The 23,082-nt window shown below is 37.2% G+C and overlaps 1 long non-coding RNA gene across 1 annotated transcript; it reads right to left on the minus strand.

The window, feature by feature from the left end:
• Nucleotides 1-6,464: 6,464 nt before the first annotated feature.
• On the minus strand, nt 6,465-10,431 carry LOC311286666. Its single transcript, XR_014626610.1, has 4 exons — nt 9,909-10,431; nt 9,670-9,701; nt 8,715-8,877; nt 6,465-6,939 (listed from the first exon to the last, which is right to left on the minus strand). It is a non-coding gene; the product is annotated as an uncharacterized lncRNA (long non-coding RNA).
• Nucleotides 10,432-23,082: the final 12,651 nt, after the last annotated feature.

Genomic DNA, 23,082 nt, shown 5'->3' on the forward strand with positions numbered 1-23,082 from the left:
GTTCCATATATTCCTTCAGTTAAGATAAGCTAATATAAAGTGCATATATAATAATGATAGATGGAATGTAGTATTTTACACTGCATGACATTTCAAGCTATTTTGAGAGATGGCTGCTATAACATTTAGGCTTCCAATTTCCAGTTCATGATGAATACTGTCAGATTGCAGGGCAATTTCTACAATTTTCTCACAATTTGAATGGATAGTTATATTTTTTTTATAGACAAAGCTTTCCATGGCAACTAAAGAAAATCTAAGACAAGCAAAGATAATTGGTCTTTTACATTTTTTTTTTTTTAAAGTCAATTGCCCATTGCAGGAGTCTGACCAATTATAAAAGCCATGCAAGAAACCTAGATAACCATTCGCCTTTCCAAGAATTTTATAAGCATGCCAGGAATGTACAAATCTTGAATTTATGTTCATAGCTCTGACCTGCACTTTGCACCTGCAGCTTGACGCTAAAATACTGTTCTCTAAAGGTCAATATGTAGCCAGCTGTCAAATAGGCCACCTCCTGTGACAGATAATGACGAACCTCTACGTTCATCCACAAGCCAATCTGATGAACAGCGGGAGCTATAGTCAAGTATCTACTAGTAGACCTTAATCATCTGGACAAGAGCACTGTAATCTAGCTGTCTAGCCTCATTGCAATGATATAGTTTGACCTTTGGCCATTGTGAGCTAGAATATTGACACAGGAGACACCCGATTCTATATATTAGATTTTCTGTGCTCTCTAGTCTCAGAGCGTCGTTTTCAATTTATGTGCATTTGTGCCAGACTTTCATTATAAATATAATTTAATGCACTGCTACTTTACGGTTTGACATATTGCTTTATTGGACATTAACCAGGCAAGATGAGAGTGGGTTATACCTGTGCGATATGAACACGGCACATCCTTTCATACTTTTTTACATTTCTCTATCAATCTTTCGCTCTTACTTTCTATAAAACTGTCTTGTATAGCACTATGATTCAACACCTTGACTTTTGCATTTGATCGGAGCAGCTGAATATAAGATGTGATGTTTTAGTCACAAAGCTTTATAAAATGTGTATTTTTTTAAACAACTTCAGCTGAATCGGTTAGGAATGGAGTCTGCTGTTCAGTTACTGGAACTACAGGGATATTATTTGTCCAAGCCTCTTTCAATGGATTAATTTCTGTATGTGGCCCCTGTATAGAAAATGTGTACCTGACTGTACAAAGACTGAGAAAGACAGCTTGAGGAGAGGGGTGCTATTTTCTACGCATTCAGGCTTGCGGGTTTTACCTGATGGACAGTAAAACTGTCATAAAAATCCTATAGACTTACATTGAGCCATATCTAGGGACTAATATCCACCTTATTTTGCAATGTGGAAGTAAGCTATCTTTAATAGACTTCCAATTCATTAGCCATGGGTAAATAACTAGAAAAATAAATATAATAATAATATGATACAAAAAAATACCAGAATTGATGAGGTTTGTAAAACCCCAATCCAGAGAAGTTGGCACAAAAATCTGTGATTTGTTAATTATCTTAAACCTTTATTTTACTTACAAAAGTACAATTCCAATGTTTTCACTGGCCAAATTAATTGTATTTTGTAAATATGAACACATTTTGTTTTTGATGGCCGCAGCACACTCTAAAAAAGTTGGGACAGAGGCATGTTTACCACTGTTTTACATCACCTCTCCTTTCAATTACACTTTTTAAATGTTTGGGAATTGAGGATACTAATTGTTGCAGTTTTGCATGTGGATTTTTTTGCCCAATCTAGTCTGATACAAGACAGCTGTCAACAGTCTGTGTCATTGTTGTGTGATTCTCCTTTTCATGATGAGCCACACATTTTCAATAGGAGACAGATCTGGACTACAGGCAGGCAGTAAAGCACATCCTCTCTACTCTGTAGAGTGTCTAGAAACCACTCTGTTGAAGCACGTGCAGAATGAGGCCTGTCATTGTCTTGCTTCCCAGGAAAGATGTCATCTTGATGGCAGTACAAGTCTCTACAATCCCAATATACGCCTCCACGTCAATGGTATACCTTCACACATATGCAAGTCACCCATGCTGTTTCCACTGATGCACCCCCATACCATGACAGATGTTTGCGTTTACAACTGTCGCTGATGAAAATCTGGATGGTTACTTTCATCTTTGAGACTGAGAACACAAAGTCCGTTTTTCCCAAAAACAAGCTGAAACATGGACTCATCTGACCACGGCTCACATTTCCACTGTCTTTTGGACCATCTGAGATGAGCTCGAGCCCAGAAAACTCAGCGCCATCTCTGCATTGAACAGATGCACAGATTTCTCCTTGTGTGAGAGAGATTCAAGTTGCATTTCTTGATGTAGCGGGGTTTCCAACTTTTCTGGAATTGGGGTTGTACTTTAAACATGGTAAAAAAAAAAAAGATTTAAAAAGAAACTAAAAAAGCATGTCAATAAACAGCTGAGTAAAATGGGGTCATGAAAATATTTAACACACCATGGGCCCTATCTTACACCCGGCGCAATGCAGTGCCAAGCGCGACGCGAGTGTTTTTTGCTAGTTTCAGTCCGACGCAGTTATTTAAATAGCAAATGCATTGTCCTGTAGATCAGGGGTCCCCAACCCCCGGGCCGCGGACCGGTACCGGTCCGTGGGACATTTGGTACCGGGCCTCACAGAAAGAATATATAACTTAACGTATTTTCCGGACTATAAATCGCTCCGGAGTATATGTCGCATCAGTAAAAAAATGCGTCATGAAGAAGAAAAAACATAATATAGCCTAAGTCGCACTGGACTATAAGTCGCATTAATTTAGAAATGTAGCCTATTTCACAAAAAAAATAATAATAATAAAAAATAATAATAATAATAATTGTTCGGATGGGACAGTTCACCCTTACGGACGTGATCGAGCGCTCTGAAAGCGGCACAAAAAGACTGCTTTAAAACTTTCACATAGACCTCAGACAGAAAGCAAAAAGCCTGTCTTTAAATTGTATTTCGTTTTGTATTAATTGTATCTTAATTTTAATTAATGTTTCATCACCCAATTGCCTGGATTTAATAAGAAGTAAATATAATAGAAAATATTTAATCAGGACACGGAGGCGCGGGCGCGTGAACTGGAGCTGATCTCATAAATTAACTGAAATTCAGCGTATAAGGTAGCCTACTTGCCTCACAGACCTGAGACATAGAAAGCTTGAAATGTCTAATTTTAAACAGAACAATTCAAAACAATAGAAAACTGACTGTTCTCTGCTTAATTCGTATGAAATGTGCATTTCTCTCTGGCGCGTTCACGAGGCATACTGCGAAGAGCGAGTCAGCATTGTCAACTTAATCTTTGCACAGAAAACACTTGTTTATTATTAAACAATTAAAATGTCTCCTGCTATATTTTACATATTCATAATCATTAATTTTGGTTCTTAAAATCGGTTCTTTGTGACAGCTTTTAGGTGCTTTATTGGCAGCGCCACCCTTACATCGCATCAGCACCGTAAACATGGAGATTTTTTTCTTTTGGGGGGCTTTTTGTTTGTGTTCAGGCTTTCTCAGTTGTCTTTAGGCGCGATATTACGAGTAGCCTACCCTGCTAATAAAATTGCAAGTAAGACATTGGATTCACGTTTATTATTATATTTAATTATTTTTTATATATTTTTTATATTTTGTTGTATTTATCCGCCGCACCTTAAAGGCCGGTCCGTGAACATATTGTCTGATATTAAACCGGTCCGTGGCGCAAAAAAGGTTGGGGACCGCTGCTGTAGATGGTCTGCTTGCGCACTTTTACCTCGTGCATGAGCAGCTCCGCTTGTGCTCTGGAGACGCGTTCGGTCTTTCCACTATCAAATTCTGTCATGTGAATAGCGACTCCACCATGGTGCGAGCACAACTGGCATATAAAGGGAATGGGAGATGAGACTCTGATTGGTTTATTGCATGTAAAGTCCAAAACACACCCATTACTCATTAAGAGAATAGGGACAACCCTTTTAGACCATGCGCCGGGAGCACCGACCATTTTTCCCGTCGTTAACTAGCAAAAGTGGATTCGGACACGCCCTAACTGCACTTGTGGCCTGCGCTTTAGACCATGCGCTTGGATTGTTAAAATAGGGCCCCATGTGTAAAGCATTGTGTCCCATGCTGAAAGAAAAAAAAAGCAAATAACTTCAAGGGAGAGTACTAAATCTGCCCTTATTTCAGTTTCAATCAAGCACTTTATTTGCAGACACATAGAAATTAATACATCTCAGTGTTTGGCCTGCAGCATACTTTAAAATTACAATACAACAAGCTATAAAACATTCTGCAACACAATGAAACATGATTGACTTATTAGAGGCATGGCTCACAACGCTTTTGCAAGGAAAAGAAAGTAATTTTCACTTGAATTACTGAAATGTCTCCGTGGGTTTTACCATTTAGCACCCAAACGCTCCTGAGATTCATGCTCAGCTCAGACTAAATCCCTAACGCGCCACTGACTATGAAGCCTAAATCCCTGGTATTTGTCATCTTTCACCAGCTAAAAGTGCTGTGGACAGTTCAAGGCCCAGTGCGAAGTGAAAATGGCAGGGGAGCTCTTGAGCTCAGTGGACTAATGATGTTCATCTGTCCTTGCAGCTAACAGCTGTAATAAAAGATAAAAATGAAGTGCTACGTGTATAAATTCTCTATCTGAACTTTTTTTCTCTCAGCTACACTCAACCTCAAGAGTTTAAATATTGTAATCAAACTTTCTATCACTTTACCTGTCAGAGGTCTTTTAAAAAAAACATGCATAAAGTGTCCATTACTCTGACAGATATTGAAATCACACCCATCTCTGTGACAGCCTTAAAAAAAGAGCCTTTTTTAGCTAATCAGAAATGCCCTCTGACTGTCAATCATTCTTTGCCTCCAGGTTTGCTGAAATGCCTTTGGAGTTATAAGAACAGAGCATTCAAGGTCATATCTGTGCTCCTTTTTATTAATGTACTGTAGATTCGCACTTAAACACACATTGGGCCTCATTAATGAAACATGAGCAGAACAAATTGTGTCAATTATTCTCAAATCCATTCAAATTCTTATGGAAATTGAATTGAATACAAAAATATATAAAAGTATGGTTTTGCAAACAATTTGCACAGAATTTTGCTCTGCTTGTGTTTCATAAATGATGCCTTTTGAATCTATACAAAACATTATTTTCACCAATATAACCAGTGCAATGGTCAAATCAAAGATCTGGTCAAAGTTTTGGAAATATGTTTCAGTGGCTTTGCTTTCACACCCTCACAACGATCATTGTCACCCGAATACTAATCACCTGTACCTGTTGTTTATCAACCATGGACTACTTAAGCACACACCTCAGTCACACACATTGTCTGTTCTCCCAAGTGGATACTGACATTTGAATTGCTACTTACCTGTTGACAACATCTCAGGAAAGATTCCTATACCTTCTCCAGCATTCCACAATCTCCACTCTTGTCACCATCTCCATAGTTGTTCTCCTTTGTTCTTCCACCATCATTCTTCCACTCTATATATTATATTCAGGAAAGGACTATTACTTTCAGTTGACATCTCATCATCCCTCATCACGCTGTTTGCGCCTGCTATCAACGTGTGGTCATTCTCTTTGCAATTTCAATAAACTGATGTTAACTGTTCTCCCGGTGTGCTCTCTGTGTCTATATCGTTACAATATCTCACGTTTTTACTATATTATACTGATTCGTTTTTCACTTGGAATGTTACTCGGCCTCTTGCAAAGTGCAGCTCTACACTGTAAACCCGGATAAGTAGAATTTACTTAAAAAAACCAAGGTAACTCGTTGCCTTACATTTTTTAAGTAATGAAGCATTAGTTGAATAAGTGAAGTGGACTACGTTCAATGTACTTAAGCCCATAATGGAATGGAATAGTACATTTAAGTTGAATGTACTTATAACCGAGTTACAGTAACTGAAGATACTTAGTTTAAACAATCATTCCCCACCCATTTATTTAACTCAGCTTGTTAAGTAAGCATTACTCCATTACCAATTCAACTAAATTGTATATTCTAATGGGCCCAACTTAAATTTTAGTTCCTGAAACTCAAAATATCTTTCAATCAATAGAGCCATGTAAAATACACACATACTGCAACATTACACTGATCCAATTATATTTGTTATACATGTCTTTTTTTTAGCAACAAAAGAAACAAAGCCATGGCCTAATAGGCTTCTAGTGTGTAGTTTCCTCACATACTGTATTTTTACAGCACTAGTACAGTAAAAAGCATTTACAGTACTCCACTATAATTACCAAATACAGTATATACCACATACTTTTACAATATTAAACTTATTTTACAGGGAATGCTGCTTTTATAATTACATAATTAAAATATTATACGTTAAGGTTTCATAAGAGTAGCCACACTAGGAAAAAGAAAACAACATTTTCTGGGTTTTAAAACATTTATTTTGGTTAAAAGCAAAGATCAGAAAATCGCCTTCTGTGAACATGTTGGCTGAATTTTTTAAACATAAAATGCAATTTTAACACTTTAACAACAAACAGGTAACACTGAGTGCTTAATTAAATGGATAGTTCACCCAAAAATCTTAAATTAGCACATGATTTACTCACCCTCAAGTCATCCTAGGTGTATATGACATTCTTCTTTCAGACGAATACAATCAGAGTTATATTAAAAATGTCCTGGCTCTTCCAAGCTTTGGAAGTGATGTGCTGTTTCTGTTTTGAAGTCCATAAAAGTGCAAACGAAATCCCATTCAAAGTCTTCAAGTTTTCGCAGAAGTGAGGACACCTGTAGGCTTACAGTGTTCATTTTTTGCACAACTTGGCCAGTTTTCTTTGAAGTTACTTGTCCTTTCTTTGTTTTTGATCCACGTTCAGGATTGATGCCAGGAAATCGTCTAAAGGGAAAAAACAACAACAATGAAATATTATGGACTGAGATTATATATTTTGACAGAGAGAAACAGCACAAGAAATGTGTAAATAAAAACCAGATATCGGTTTTAACGACTAATTTGTTTGTATAAAACTAAACAACATGAAAAAAAATGCAATGCTGGATGTTGTGATCAATAACTGATATTTCTTCTGCCCTGGTTAAAATACATCAACTCAATGTGTCTGTTTACAAGCGCACTGTCAACTAACTAATTTAACTTAATTGCAAGCCTCGCAATGTGAATTGCATACATGACTACATGGATAATGTTAAACATGACGTTTACCAGACTAAACTGCATGTTTGCACCCAAATATGAAAATTCTGTCATTATTACCCACCCTCAAGACTTTCGTTCATCTTCGGAACACAAATTAAGATATTTTGGATAAATCTGGGAGGTTTCTGTCCCTCCATTGACATCAATGTCATTGCGACTGTCAAAGCCCAGAAAGGTGGTAAAAACATCGGTAAATAGTACATATAACGGCAGTGGTTCAACCTTAATATTATGAAGTAACGAGAATACTTTTTGTGTGCTAAATAACCCCAAAATAACGACATTGTTTAATAATCTCTTCTTTTCCATGTCATTCTCCAACACTGTTGACACAGTGTAAACAGTGCAGCGCTTCTGGGTTCTCGTTCAGAATGAAGGCTCACTATTGGCTAGCTCCTTGGTCATCACACACGACCAGAGTTGGCCAATAATAAGCCTACGTTCTGACGTAGAACCCAGAAGCGCTGCACTGGCTTTTTTTCAAGGCTGGCAGCTTGAAATCTATAACAGGGTTTGCGTTCTCGAGCCACCAGGCAAGAACGCGTTAAAGGATAACTCTTGCCAAAATGCAACCTCTTTTTGTTAATCTACCTGAGGCAAACTTTCATTTAAAAGCATAATTAGGATGGAAACGCCACTTAAGTTTGACCATATTTTCGTTTAAATTGAACTCCAGCATTGAGAACATTGTTTGTGTACACAGAGTTGTAATAACTTTATTCTAGAGCTGCTGTAAAGCCTAAACAATCTATGTTACTGTACTTTCCTATTATCACTGTAAAGCTGCTTTGAAACAAACTATATTGTTAAAAGCGCTATATAAATAAAGGTGAGCTGACACTGTTTACACTACGTCAACACGTAGGAGATTGACGTGGAAGAGTAGAGATTGTTGAATAATGTCGTTATTTTGTTTTTGTGCACAAAAGGTATTCTCATCGCTTCATAATATTAAGGTTGCACCACTGTAGTTACATAGATTATTTAAACGATGTTTTGACTACCTTTCTGGGCCTTGAAAGTTGCAAAGACGTTGCTGTCTATGGCTGGTTCAGAAACCTCTCAGATTTCATCAAAAATATCTTAATTTGTGTTCCGAAGATTAACGAATGTCTTACAGGTTTGGAACGACATAAGGGTGAGTAATTAATGACAGAATTTTCACTAATCCTTCAACTAAACAACTTGCACTGACATATCTTAAAATATGTGACTGCCACTGTTTTGTCTCAAGATGCACACCAGTAATGCTTTTTTTTATTATTAGACATTTTTATAAAAGCTGCTTAAATACCCTAATTTTATTAAGGCCTAGACCTGGCTTAAGCTAAGCCCAGTATGGAAACCATGGCCATATTGTTTATACCAGTAGTCAGCTTAATAAATACTGTCAAGAAGACAAGTCACAATTCAGTCTAATATTTATATGAATGGCAAATATGCTAATGACAAACCTCTGAACAAACTCAAGGTGCTGCCTCTTCCTGTACTGCAAGCTGAACTCATAGGAGGAGGCAAACAGCGCTGCCAGGCCAGTGATGAAGATGCTGTTATCCTTTCCACACACACCTTGACCTTCCAAACGTAATGTCCAGCACTGGTCGCTTAGAGATTGACCTGTAATTGAAAAAATAAAAAAAATAATTAATAATTAAAATAACTATTGTGGGTTTCACTGTGGTTCGATGTAGTTGTCTATTCATAGTTCTATGAATTACATTTTTCACCTAAACATTAAAATTGATTAGGGTTAGAACGTTAAAACGCACTGGCATATTATTTTGCTTGTTTTAAGCATAAACTCACTTAATTTTGACTTATTCTTTCAGAAAACAAGACAATTTTTACTTGTTCTTCATGTAAGAATTTTAGATATCTGGACTGGAAACAATTAAAAAACACTAGAAAAACATATTTTGCAATGGGGTGAGTAAATGATGGCTTTTCATTTTAGGTTAAAACTACCCAATGTTTACATATCAAGAAATATAAAGTGTGGACTCTAGATTGCTGGACATCAGCGTTGCAAATTCCTGAAACAATTTTTACAAAGGACAGCACAACCATGATCAACAGAACCAAAACATAAAACATATTCCAGATTAATGAGATTTGTTGAATAATATCTACTTATCTGCTTTAAGGATAACACCGTCTAACTTCTCTTTGAATTGTGGGAGTAACGTTAGTTGTAGGACCATGGCATGGTAATCAGGAATAAAATATATTTGAAAATAGCATTAGGAACATGGATTTTCTTGTGCTAGCAAAACTCTGACAACGATTCAAAAGCACAGGATCACAGAACTGACAGCATTTTTTTTTTTTTTTTTTACCACATATAACGTAGTTAGATACTATAACTGTAGCAGCTAGCAGTAACGTTACACTATACTTAAAAGCACTTACATTAGCACTGGACCGTCATCAGATTACAAACCCTGAAACGAAAAATATATATATCAAAAGCACATCGTGCAAATTACATGGTAAATGTTGCCTATTATGTGAATTGTCGAAGTTAACGTTACTTGGTAAACATGTGGAACAGAGTGAATGCTTGCGAGGCCGCGGTTAAAATCATCAAACCAAATAACAGTTACGTGGAAACAATGTAGAAATGCAAACGCAAAAAAATATTGGCTTACCGTATCACTCAGTTCAACAATTTTCCATCTTCTCAAACTCTAAATCCCACTTATCGTCACAGGCGCAGGTTAGATTATTCAGATGACAAATTCTTCCATCCGTCTTCATGTAACGTTAATGTCGTCCATTTTCTGCTGCGAGCTGCGTCGCAGGCAACTGTTTGAAACACGAACCGAAGCTCACAAAAGCTTAAAAATTGCTCACAGATTCGCAGACGCTGTTTATCTTGATGACAGGAATGGTTATTCTGTTCATTTGAATCCCGCTGACAAATCAAGTTTGCCTGTACTGTCTGCTCGCGTCGCGTCACATTTGAACTGAATTGAGCGCGAAAGAAATCAATCCCACAACGCAATACAGTATGATACTCGATACTGTATATTACGAATTTATCGGGTTGAAAACAGAAATGTGCTGTATATTTACAGCTGTTCCGTAAAAGATACATCATTCTGTATTACGAATTTAACACAACAATAACGCCCAGAAATCACGAACTTGCCCATGACTCCATCTGGAAGTAATTCGCGATTTCATATTTTGTTTTTGACCCTCTGAACTTACCGTTGGACAGGCAAAACTTGGTGATTTTAAGTTGTTTGAGCTCAAACACATAATTACAATAAGATATGCCATTAAAAAGTACAGTTTACTCAGAATTCATAATTAATGTAAAAAATGACACATGTTTAAGTAATACAAACTCAGTTTGTTTGAGTAGTAACTACTGATTTGACTTAAACACTCAATTACAATAAGAAAGGACAAGAAAAAGTTCAGTTTAATCAGAATTAACAAGTAATGTCAATAAATTAGACACATTTAAGTAATATAAACTCAATCTCTTTGAGTTGAATCAAAATCTGGGTTTACAGTGTAATTAACAAACAACATCTGGGACCTGCAGGCAATGTGAACGATTTTAAAAGTATGGTGTTCAGAAAGTGTTTGGCTGCTCTTAAATGCTTCTAGCACTTTGTGTGTGTGTGTGTGTGTGTGTGTGTGTGTGTGTGTGTGTGTTTGTGTGTATACCAGGTTGCAGTTGTGATTGAAACCCTTTTTTTTAACCCTCAAGTTTTTATTGATGGTCAGGAGGCGCTTATGTGTGGCATGTTTGTCTTTAGATCACATGGATCCATTTAAATGCTCTAAAATATCTATATAAAAAGATGTCATGACAAGATTTTTTTAAATTATGAGTCCTTTTAGTATTGTCTATTTTATAGCAATGATTGTTTAATCCTCTGTTGATGTTTGAGAAATCTGAATTCTTTATATTTTAACATTTACACAACTAATACTGCTTTGCATATTTGATATATCAAAAATATGTTGTCATTTTCTGTTCGTTCTTCCTGTACTTCAGCTGATAGCATTAGGGTTTGGCAGAATTTACATGCATTTCAATTCAGGAGTTAGAATTTGAAATGAATTGGCCACAGAAAGTTGAATTAAAATGACAGCAAGAACATATAATTTAAGCTTTCCCTCTGGTAAGCCTAATTAACTAATAAGGGATCACTCTTAATTTTTCTGTAATTTAGTTACTTCTGATGTAATTGCATTAAAAACCGTATAGACTATAGAACAATTCTATGAAACAATAGTGGATTTAACACGTTAACATGTTTTTAATGTAACCTTCTCCTTTCACACACTTTGGCCAGTTCAAGAATAATTTATGCAATTTTATATTATTTATTTGAAAGAATTAAAAAATAAGTTTTATGTCTATCCTTGTATTGTTCAATTCATCGAAATTGATAAGGGATTTAGAAAGTAAATAATAAGTAATGCAATACGTTGAAGTTATTGAATTAGTAGCTAGTATTCATAACTTTTTTTAGAGCAACTTACCTAACACTGTTCTGAAAATACCTCATATTTTGTGTATGATAAAGTTTATGAATAACACATTTTTTAAAATATATTATTAAAAACCTCATATTGGAGTCCTTTTGAATTTCATTTTATTTTAATTCTGCTTCCTTAAATTCGAAATACAAATATTCTACCTCAGTTTAAGTTCACAAATTGAATTGGAATTCAAAAGGCATACTCAGTTCAATTCTGAATGATGTGCAACCCGTAGATCATGCCAAGGTCAAGGATTTGATTCTTGGGGAACAAACACTGATAAAAAGCATTCTTTAAAACACATTAACGTTTGGTGTTTGTTTAGCAAATCATTATTTGAAAATGTAGATGCAATTTGTTAATGATCAAGATTTGCTCACCCAAATGTAGCTTAGCTCTCCTTCCTTTTTCTTTCTTTCTTCATATCTTTCTATCTATCCTTCTTTCTTTTATGTCTGCATTGAAAAGAGAAAAATGCCTTAGGGTGGTCATCTTTTTTTAACACCGGTTCTCGCCTCCTCAGCTGCAGGTACCATTGTAATGACGGTCTTTGAAATCCTGAACTCTACACGGCACTAGTGAGAGGAGGCGTGATGCTCAGCTGGTTGCTATGGCTTTCCTCCTCTCAACCCAGTGAGATCGCAGAGGCTAATGGAACAAATTTCCTAACATTAAGAGGTGAACATATCTGGGTCATCTCATCCCCCTCACTTCCTATAGGAAACAAGCTAACAAACAAGCGGAGCGTTATAAATGTGCATCAGTGTGTGTGTGTGTGATATCTGCATTGTCTGCAGCACCTTACAAACTGATTGGCAGGTAATCAAGGTGATAATTTCACCAATGTCAGAGAAATGAGAGGCCAGATCGCAGCATGTAGCACTTTTCAGACAGCGTTTGCCTATTTGTGATGTTTATCTGGGGCATGAACAGAAGATACAGGTGCACTTTTGTGAAAAACACACTCACCATAAGCATAATTCTAGATTATCCCCAAGATACATTCGGCTTGTTTCATAATGCATGTCGAAATGTGTTTGAAGTGCGTATGAAGAATTTGATGAGGGCTTTGTGTGTGATAAATGAACTTAAATGAAGATGTAAGGAGCATTTGTTGTTTTGTTCACAGGAAAAAAAAATCATTTAAGAGTCTCCTTTTCCATTTAGCATTCCTGGATCTTGCTGTACTGTGTGTGAAGGTTATTTATTGAGTTCATAGCTCATTTTGCTGCAACATTTTCATATGGTCCTTACAACCTTCATCAATTGTTCAGGCTGTTCTGATGCTGTGCCAGTTCTAAGTGATTTTTATGATGCTGTCATGACTTGTGCTGTTGTAATGGTCTTTTAAAGACTCCCTGTTCAGAGGAAACATGTTTCAGTGAGCATGGAACCAAGTTAATCTATAAATCACAGACATCTTTTGATTTAAAACTACGGATGAAGGTGGTTCGAGTGACTTTTCTGACAGTGGAGTTATATAAAAGGCCACAATCGCTGATGCGATCAGATTGAATTTTCTGTGTGCCTGTGAGAGTATGTGTCTCTTAAAGGAATCACATCATGAAAAATTCAAATTTCCTTGATATTTCGAGGGTATCTCAATTTCATTCCCAGTCCATGTCAATACTAAGCTGGTGAAATGGCTGTAATTCTGTAATCTATTACTTTCTGAATGAAGAGTGCATCATTGGGGTCTTGTTCACGAGTGAGGGAAGGATGGAACGGGAGATTGACAGGCGGATCGGTGCAGCTTCTGCAGTAATGCGGTCCCTGTACCGGTCTGTCGTGGTGAAGAAGGAGCTGAGCCGCAAGGCGAAGCTCTCGATTTACCAGTCAATCTACGTTCCTACTCTCACCTATGGTCATGAGCTGTGGGTCATGACCGGAAGAACAAGATCCCGGATACAAGCGGCCGAAATGAGCTTTCTCCGCAGGGTGGCTGGGCGATCCCTTAGAGATAGGGTGAGAAGCTCGGTCACTCGGGAGGAGCTCAGAGTAGAGTCGCTGCTCCTCCACATCGAGAGGGGTCAGTTGAGGTGGCTCGGGCATCTTTTCCGGATGCCTCCTGGACGCCTTCCCGGGAAGGCGTTCCGGGCATGTCCCACCGGGAGGAGACCCCGGGGAAGACCTAGGACACGCTGGAGAGACTATGTCTCCCGGCTGGCCTGGGAACGCCTCGGTGTCCCCCCGGAAGAGCTGGAGGAAGTGTCTAGGGAAAGGGAAGTCTGGGCATCCCTGCTTAGACTGCTGCCCCCGCGACCCGGCCCGGATAAGCGGTAGAAGATGGATGGATGGATGGACTTAAACATCCAAGTAGCTTGAACTCAAAAATTTAAGGCAGGAACTTTTTTTTAGTTTACCCTGAAAAAAAAAAATTAAATAAAATTGCGAAAAACTATTTTCGCTGAGAATTTCCTAGTAAATTTCTCAAACATTTACAAAGAAACTGCAAGTAACACATTGAATGATTAAAAATAGTATTTCTTCTTGTAAAACGCTCTCCAATAATTATTGTTTTATTTACATCTTCAAAAAAAAAAAAATGTATACAGTGTACTATTCCTATTCAGAAATGTGTCCTTCATAATCATATGAGGTAATAAGGAGGATTTTGTATAAATACTATTTCCTAAACACATTAAAAATATTTAGCCTAAGATTTATGCATTTGAATTGCACAAAAATTAGAATTTCACTTTTATCATACATTTGTCAGTCATACATAAATTAATTTTTTTATGTACAGAAATAAAAATTTTGTTTCAATCTCATACACTTAATACCATACCACATAAATAAACAGGCAGGGAATGTGTAGAACTTTGTGTATGACGGCGATCTGATTCTCCAGAAATGTGCAAAATATCCAGGAGATGCAAATTCCGTATGCGCTGTTAATAATTTTACATTTGAACAGGTTTACTTGGAAGTCTTTACCTGAAATTACCTGAAACAATTGTCATAACTAGATGAGAAGATTCAGTGACAAACACTTTTTCTGTCCACCAGAAAACTGCTGTATGTCTCAACACAATCACAACTAATCAGAATATAATCAGAATGTTTAATGAACAGTTATGAGGTGTGGGATTTTGGACCAATTAGATTTCACAGCGGGCCACGCTACACAGTTCAATGCTGCAGAAATTGAATCCAAGCAACCAACAAAACGTCCTGTATCTTATGAAATTGAAATTAAAATCTATCTATCTATCCATATATACACTGTAACGGTTTTCTGTAATTTGAACAGTATTTTAATGTAATATTTATTTTTATTTAAAAGGGACAATGCATGTTAATGAACATCTTAGCTTTTCAGCAATGTAAATATGCCAGAGTTAGCCCCAAGGCTATTTTACATCTGCAGTCCCCCGTACTTAATATGTACAATAAGATACTGTAAAATATGTATATAGTATGTTACTGTAAACAGCAAAGGATTATGGGAAAATATATGGTCACTACTGTAATTCTTCCCTACTGTAAATCAATTTACAGTAGTGAACTTGCCCACGAAAAACTGACCAATGGCAAGAGAGATTTCTTTTCAAGTGTTTTTTTTTTTTTGAGGGGTTGAAGTGGCAGTAAATGCAGTAACTCACCAAAAAGGTTAGTATATTATTTCTATTTTATGTAAAACAAACATTTTCAAATGTTTTTACTTACCAGCAAACTAACATGATTTATCGTTTTGTTTTAGTCTGAATGGTTTTGGTGTCTTTTTTTTCCCTGACTGTCGGTCAGAATGGTTTTGGTGCCTAACTTTACTGCCTTTTTTTCCTGACTGTCGGCCGGGTCGCTGTCATGGTGATAATATTAACTGGTGAGTAAATTAAGTTCACCTATATTAGCCGAAATATTCTTTAGTTAAACCGATAAAAAATTATGTTTGTGTGTTCCTCTGCCTCTTTAACGCAAGTCAGCTCTGCAGGCGGGCGTCGTCGTCGGTAACTTAACGTTAACCGCAGCGAACTAACGTGAAATACTGAGGTAAAGTGAGAGAGATAGACGAAACCCTTGTTTAAGTGCGGTTTTTAAACAATATTTTCACGTATATGCTTTGATTTATTTTCAGGCTTGTGATCTGGATAATGTCATCTGCAATCTGCAACGATGGAGGTGTGTGTTGGAGCCTTTTCATTGCCGTCATACTGATAACATCAACTGGTAACGTTAGGTTAACTTCACCTAAATTAGCCGAAGTAAACTTATTAACAGAGAAGCATAATAACTTTGGTATGTTCTGTCCCCTCTTTCACAACTTAGCTAGTTTGGCATATGTACAATGTAAATACTGAGTAAAACTAAGTTACAGGGATAGTACACCTGAAACAGAAAATCATGTCATCATTTACTCGCCCACAAGGTGTTCTAAACCTGCATGAAGTTCTTTCTTCTGAACATCAAATAAGATATTTTGAAGAATGTTGGTAATGAAATAGTTGCTGGTCCCCATGGACTTCTATAATAGAAAAAAAAAAAATACTAATGTCAATGGAGGCCAGAAACTGTTTGGTTACTCATGTTCTTTAAAATATCTTCTTTTGTATACAGCACAATAAATAAATTAATAGAGGTTATGAACAAGTTGAGGGTGAGTAAATGGTGACAGAATTTACAATTTTGAGTAAACTAACCTTTTATCCAACACCATTGTTAATTTCATCTTTTGTTTTATTTTCAAGTTTGTGGTCTGAATTATGTCGTCTGCAATGTCGGAGGTGTATTTTGGAGTCTTTTTTTGTGATTGCCTTGGTAACGGTGATAACTTCTACAGGTGAGTAAGATGACATCAACTAAATTAGCTGAAGTATGCATTAGTTAAGCAGGCAAATATTATATGATGTAACTGCCAATAAAACCAACCGAAGGGGAGAAAACAGGGGTTTACCAGGCAGCAGAGTTAAAGTGCTTTTAAACAATCATCCATCAGTTTCTGTTCTTTATTTTGAATTTGCAGCATCCATTCCCCCCGGACTGTACATCACTGCTGATGCCCTCCACTAATACACAGAACGGGTTGACGTTGGAGGAAGAAGAGGAGGAGGAGGAGGAAAGGGTTAGCAATATACCATTATCAATATAGAAAAGTTTTGCTAACTAATATTTTTAATGTTGTTTAATTGATTAAAAACTATAAACACCATACAACATCATATCTTACCTCATCTTCACCCCATGGGCCCTATCTTGCACCCAGCGCAATTGACTTTGTACACCGACGCATGTATCATTACTATTTTGCACCCGCGCACAGCGGACTTTTCCCTCCACAGACGCACGTCGGTTAACTAAGAAATACACTTGCGCTCCCGGGGGCGGTTCAGCGCAAAGAGGAGGTGTGTTCCGGCGCAAACGTTCCCTCATGCTATTTTGCAGGTTTAGAAAACAATTCCGCCACTGACCGAAAAAAACTAGTTTAAAGTCAGTGGCGCGTTGCGCATGTTATTATATGCTATTTTAAGGGCGCATGCTTGGCCATAATCAATGTAGCGTGTGCACAACGTGCATACACTTCGATTCTCTCATCTACACAGAAGCAGCAGTTTTCATTTTTGCAAATCATACATTATTACGATAGATAGATAGATAGACAGTTTATTATAAAAGCATACATCTAGCTTACACATTTACCCAAATTATCATACGCCTGTTTAACCGAAGTTAATTTGGGTGTGTTTCTCCATCCCCAACGTCACTTCTCTGTGTTTTACGGCCCTGACGGGAACGTCGGTCTCCTCGGCTGTGAACGCTCCTGGCGTGCGCCTGGCAAATCCGCCGTTATAATAGGAATCTGCTATAGAACAAATGCGCCTGCTCTTAAAGGGAATGTGAGATCACGCTCTGATTGGTTTATTTCACGTTACGGCCAAACCACACCTATGAATAATGAAGCTACTTCAGACCAACCCATTTTAGATTTGCGTCGGGCGCAAGAGTCATTTATCCCGCCGGTATAATAGCAACAGCGCCCAAGACCCGCCCACAAAGTTACTTGCGTTTCGCGCTTGATACTTGCGTTTCAGATCGTTAAAATAGGGCCCCATATGTCATTGTTGTTAGTAATAAGTTCTGTTATTGTATTTGAGTTTTTTCTGTAAACTAGAACACTAAAAGGCTGCTGTGACTTTGTCTGTTTCAGGAGAGTCTGTTCTCTAAGCAAAAACATGGATGCTGACAATGAAGGGCAGAATCATCATCCAGTTACAACAGCTAACAGACGACTCTTCAGCATTAGCTGTCCATTTTGTCGAATGCAGAATTAGGTAAACCTATATACTGTATATATATATATATATATATATATATTTTTTTACATTACATTTACATGCATGCATTTGGAAGACACTTTTATCCAAAGCAAATTACATTGTATTTAAGTTTAATTTAAGTTATCCATTCCCTGGAAATCTAAGCTACAGGAATGTTTTGAAAAAGAATGAAGCTTTAATGATTTGAATGTAATGGATTATGAGGTAATACCATCCCTGTAGGTGCATTCAGAATCAGATGTAGTGCTTTTATTAACGTCAAAGTATACGCAGCATCAAGTTTGAGAGTTAAGGAAAATTCTGCCAACACCAGTCTGAAAAAATTATATATTTTTCCCTGCTTGTGCTTGCAGGTTCATTCTGAGAATCAACCGTGATGGCACCAAACACGAAAGGCACAGATCAGATGGAAATCTGGAAAGGTCCAAAGAAAAGCCTCAGCCTGAAACCCTCAGTGTTTCTCATCAGAGAGCTTGCCAGAGAGCTTGCAGGGATCTGTGTTAGGCCCTCTGTTATTCTCAGTATATATGATGTCACTTGGAAATATTATAAGGAAACATGGAATTAGTTTCCATTGTTATGCTGATGACACTCAAATATATATTTCATCACGGCCAGATGAAAACGCTAATTTATCCAAATTGACAGAGTGTGTTAAAGATATAAAAGATTGGATGACGCGTAATTTTCTTTTATTAAATCCAGACAAAACAGAGGTATTACTTATCGGTTCAAAAAACCGCCCACAAAACCTTTCACAATACAACTTTAAAGGAGAACTCCGGTCAATTTTAACATTGAGCTAATTTTTTTGTACATTTGGAGTGCTGTCAGTACAGAGAACAACGACAAAAATCGGTGTTGCCTACACCGTGTTATCCTCGTTTTAAAATTTGCACCCTGTTGACTTCAATGGGGCAAGTTTTAAACCTGCTTTTAGGCTCTTAACATCCTTGATGTGTCATTACAAGTGCACAGGTCATGTGAGTGATTCCTTCGGAGTGAACGCGGGTGAATCTGACTGCAGTAGATGTGAAAGAAATATATAAAAAATGATGTTTATTCAGCCAGCGCACATACCTGTATTTACATCCTGTTTTCGGTCGAAGTCCACAGTAGTCGATTGTCGAGTTCAAACATACATAAAAAAAAAAAAATTAAATACTGAAAATTTAAGAAAACAATACTAATACTGTAAATGAAAATACGGTAATAATACTGTAAATGCAAATACAGTAAATGGTACAGTATACTGTAAGTGAAAATACAGTAATAATACTGTAAACATTTTACGGTAAATTACTGGCATCCAGCTGCCAGTAAGTTACTGTAAAATTTACAGCAACCTCTTTACAGTGTATATATATATAAACAATTATGTTATGACTTCTTTAAGTATGTGTTGCACCTGATTCCTAACGTGTGTTTTCCTTTCTCAGTTGTTTTCTCCCCTTCGTTGGCTTCTTTCTTTCCACATTTCCTTGCTATCCAGGCTTTCATTATGTCCCGTGTCTCGTTCTCATGTAATGTAGCTCCCTCCTCCCGTCTCGGCTCTACTCGTCCGCATGACTTTTTCACAGCTTGTCATTTCTCATTGCTGGTCGCCATAACCTTCAGAGTTATGGGTTCAGAGTGTTCAGACTTGTCTCCCCTTTCTTGGTCTTTTTACTGCAACCTGTATTTTGAGGATTAACGTCTCCTGTTTCTTTTGTCTTATAGTAAACGGGATCATGCTCTGGCAGCATGTAAAGAGCTTATCATCTCCGATGCCCTTTTACCCTTCATTTATCCATCCATGTTCCCTGTCATTTCTTCTGTCCATCTGTGAGCGAGCGAGAATGCATCGCTATCGGATCACTTGAGAATTGTGTATGGCTTACATCTGGTATCATGTTTATTTTAGCCCTTTTTGTTGAGATTGTCCAGCTAATGATCCTCAGAATGACTGTAATGTCTCCAAATTAGATCTGATAAGAGTGAAGATGGGGTTGGGAGAACTGCGGATTTACCTCTGACATTCTGTGTTGGTTTAGGACTCTGCGAAACCTGATAGAGATTAAATAATAATGGCTATTACTGGAACGTTTTTATGTAGAACAGAGACAGAACATACTGTACCTGTTGTTTAAACAAAAGAGAACCTTTGTGGTTCTGCCTCTCTTGCCATGGTTTTTTTTCTTCTTTTTTTCTAAACTGTGTTGAAATGTGCTGCTGGTGATTTTGAAGTAGCCTATTTGAGTTTCCATTCCTCTGGAAAAACAGCAGAAGAGAATAATTTCAGCAGATGACATGCAGCGATGTCATGGAAACCTTGAGTGGTCTATCTAGACCTGTGAGGTGAATCTTTTTTCCACTATAAAAATCACCCAAAAAGGAAAATAAAGAAATTAGCTTAACGATCGATCGAGAGAAATGTGCGTGCGACTTACCTGCATCTGTGCATCTCTCTCTACTAGTGTAACGATGAGGCAAGGACGAAGCGGAGAGAGAATCCACATGCAAGCACTACTTTAATGAAACAAACGGGTAATCCAGGGCAAACAACGGAACTCAGGACAGGAACAAGGAACAGCAAACAGCTACAACGACCGACAAACAACAACCGAAGCACAGAGGTTTAAATACACAGGCAAACAAGCTAAACAAGATAACAAGGGGGCGTGGTTAATCAGAAACACCTGGGGAGACTAATAAACAAGAAAAACTACAAAGGACTACAAAACATGGCACAGGACAGGAAATAACAAAAGTCCACACAAGACAAGGGGAACACAAGACAGGAATCATGACAACTAGCAATGAAGCTGTGAGTTTAATTAGTTAAAAAATAGCAACGTTACCACCACCTTGCTGAGTAATATAATGTACCGCTAATTTATTATTATTCCATGGTCTGTCAGAATACTCGATTCTGATTGGTTGGAAGTTTAATACACAGGTAGTTCTAAGTCAGTTTGATCACCGTTCTATATTAATGCGTTGTTTTCATCGAAGCACACAGAAACATTTAGGAGCACTGAAACTTAACGCTGCCTCGTGACTTTTATTTAAAAAACAAGCTTCACTACTGAATCTCTACATTATATTTCTCAGCAACGAGGGGGTTACATAACTGTTTTTGAAGTAATTATACTCACAGCTTCATTGTTGATAGAGAGAGATGCTGAACATACACAGATAATTCAAACACTCATCTCTCTCTCTCTCTCTCTCTCTCTCTCTCTCGATAATGAATTCAAATAAATGCTATAATTCATTGATTCAAATAAATGTAATCTTACGCTCTACTTTATCTCTGTGTCTGATTCACAGCCGGCAGAATGCTAGATCTAACGAGCCATAACTGATTTAAATAACCATCATTATTACCATTCTGGTCAAATATTGCACTGCAAACATCAATAACAGCTTTAAGTTGTCAATGCTGGCAAATGACCATGGTATAAGCGTCGGGTGGTGCTTTGCCATAGGTATGCTTTTTTAGTGTTGTTATTGCTAACTAAAACTTTCAAAAATAGCCTTAAGTAAAGCTGAAAATTAAATTAGATCAAAAATTAAATGCAAATTAGAAACATTGCTTTTAGATTAAAGCTAAATAGAAATATACCAAAAAAATAAATAAAACTAATAACAATTATTAAAGGTAGGGTAGGTAATCCTGTTCAGAAACACTTTTTTTTATACTGGGTGAAATGGTCCTTCCATCCTGATAGTAGTCAATACATTATGTGTTTAGAAAAAGGAATGAAAAAAATCAGACCTCCGTAGCAGCTGCAGGACAGTAAAAACTCTGACCAATCACTGCCATTCGGTGCGAATGTAAAGAACCAATCAGATGCCTTCATGTCTCGTGCCCGAGCCCCACTGCGCGCGCTGCCCTGCGTGCACTCATCACATGTCACCGTTCCGGAAATATTCAGCTCAAAGCACCTGCATTCAGTCAGCGAAGGCAAACAAGGCAAAAACTACTTCCTCGGACCCTGCCCGCACTCTTGAACGACCTCCTCTGCTTCGCCCTCAACCCCGGACCTGTCCTCGAACCGACGATGCGGTAACGTTACTTGTCTCCGGACTCGGAGTGTATGTTAGTCTTCATTAGAGTCAACAATGTTTTCATCATGGAAACTCTTACATGCAAAACACCGTATATGTTATGAATCTTACACGAAATTCACCTTCATCACAGTGTAACTGATGGTAATGGAAAAACGTGTATCAATGCAACCTGTTTTTAGTTTTGCCTTATAAATATAGCTCGTTACCGAATGAAACTTTACCATTATCGATATGCTAGCTTGATAGTGAGTACTAAAAGAAATCTTATTTGTTTATATTCATAGTGATAAAGTTAGGTATTTTATTACATGTGATTCTGACATGATGTCACTGCATGCACTGCGCTCCTTCCTCTCCACTCGTCTCAGGTAATAAATGCGTCTTCCAGCTGAGCCTGAGCGTTTGGCGTCGCGCGTTCATGTGTTTTGGGGGCGTGGCTTTGGAAGGAGCTCAGAAGGGAGGGGGTGGGAGTGAATGGAAATAATGAGCTGTGTTTATTGCAGATTAAAAGGTCTACAGTCACTCGATTTTTATATTTTCTTTTTCAGAGTACTTACATTTTAATTATGTATTGGTATATAAAGACAGTTTAAACAAATTTGGAATGTTTTTTTTTAGAAAAAAGATTACCTACCCTACCTTTAATGCACAAAAAATGACAAAACCTTGAACCAAAATTCAAATAAAAACTGAAACTATAAGAATAAAAGCTAAATAAATACTATAAATAATGCTAAAATAACTATGTTCTTTTTGAAGCATTTGGGTTTGGAATATTTCATTTTTGGGTGAACTATTCCTTTAACTGTTTGAGGTCTTAATTTGCAAATCTAAACTATTTTTATCTTGCATATAATCCATTATGTCACCCTCACTGCAGCACAGCTTAGAGTTTTGTTTGTTTTTATCACATGAATTCTTTAAAGTTTAAGATTTTTCCTGATCTTCATTATTTATAAATGTGGCACCTAAATGTCCTAAA

This window comes from Rutilus rutilus, assembly GCF_951802725.1.
Source record: "Rutilus rutilus genome assembly, chromosome: 2".
Taxonomy (NCBI): Eukaryota; Metazoa; Chordata; class Actinopteri; order Cypriniformes; family Leuciscidae; genus Rutilus; species Rutilus rutilus.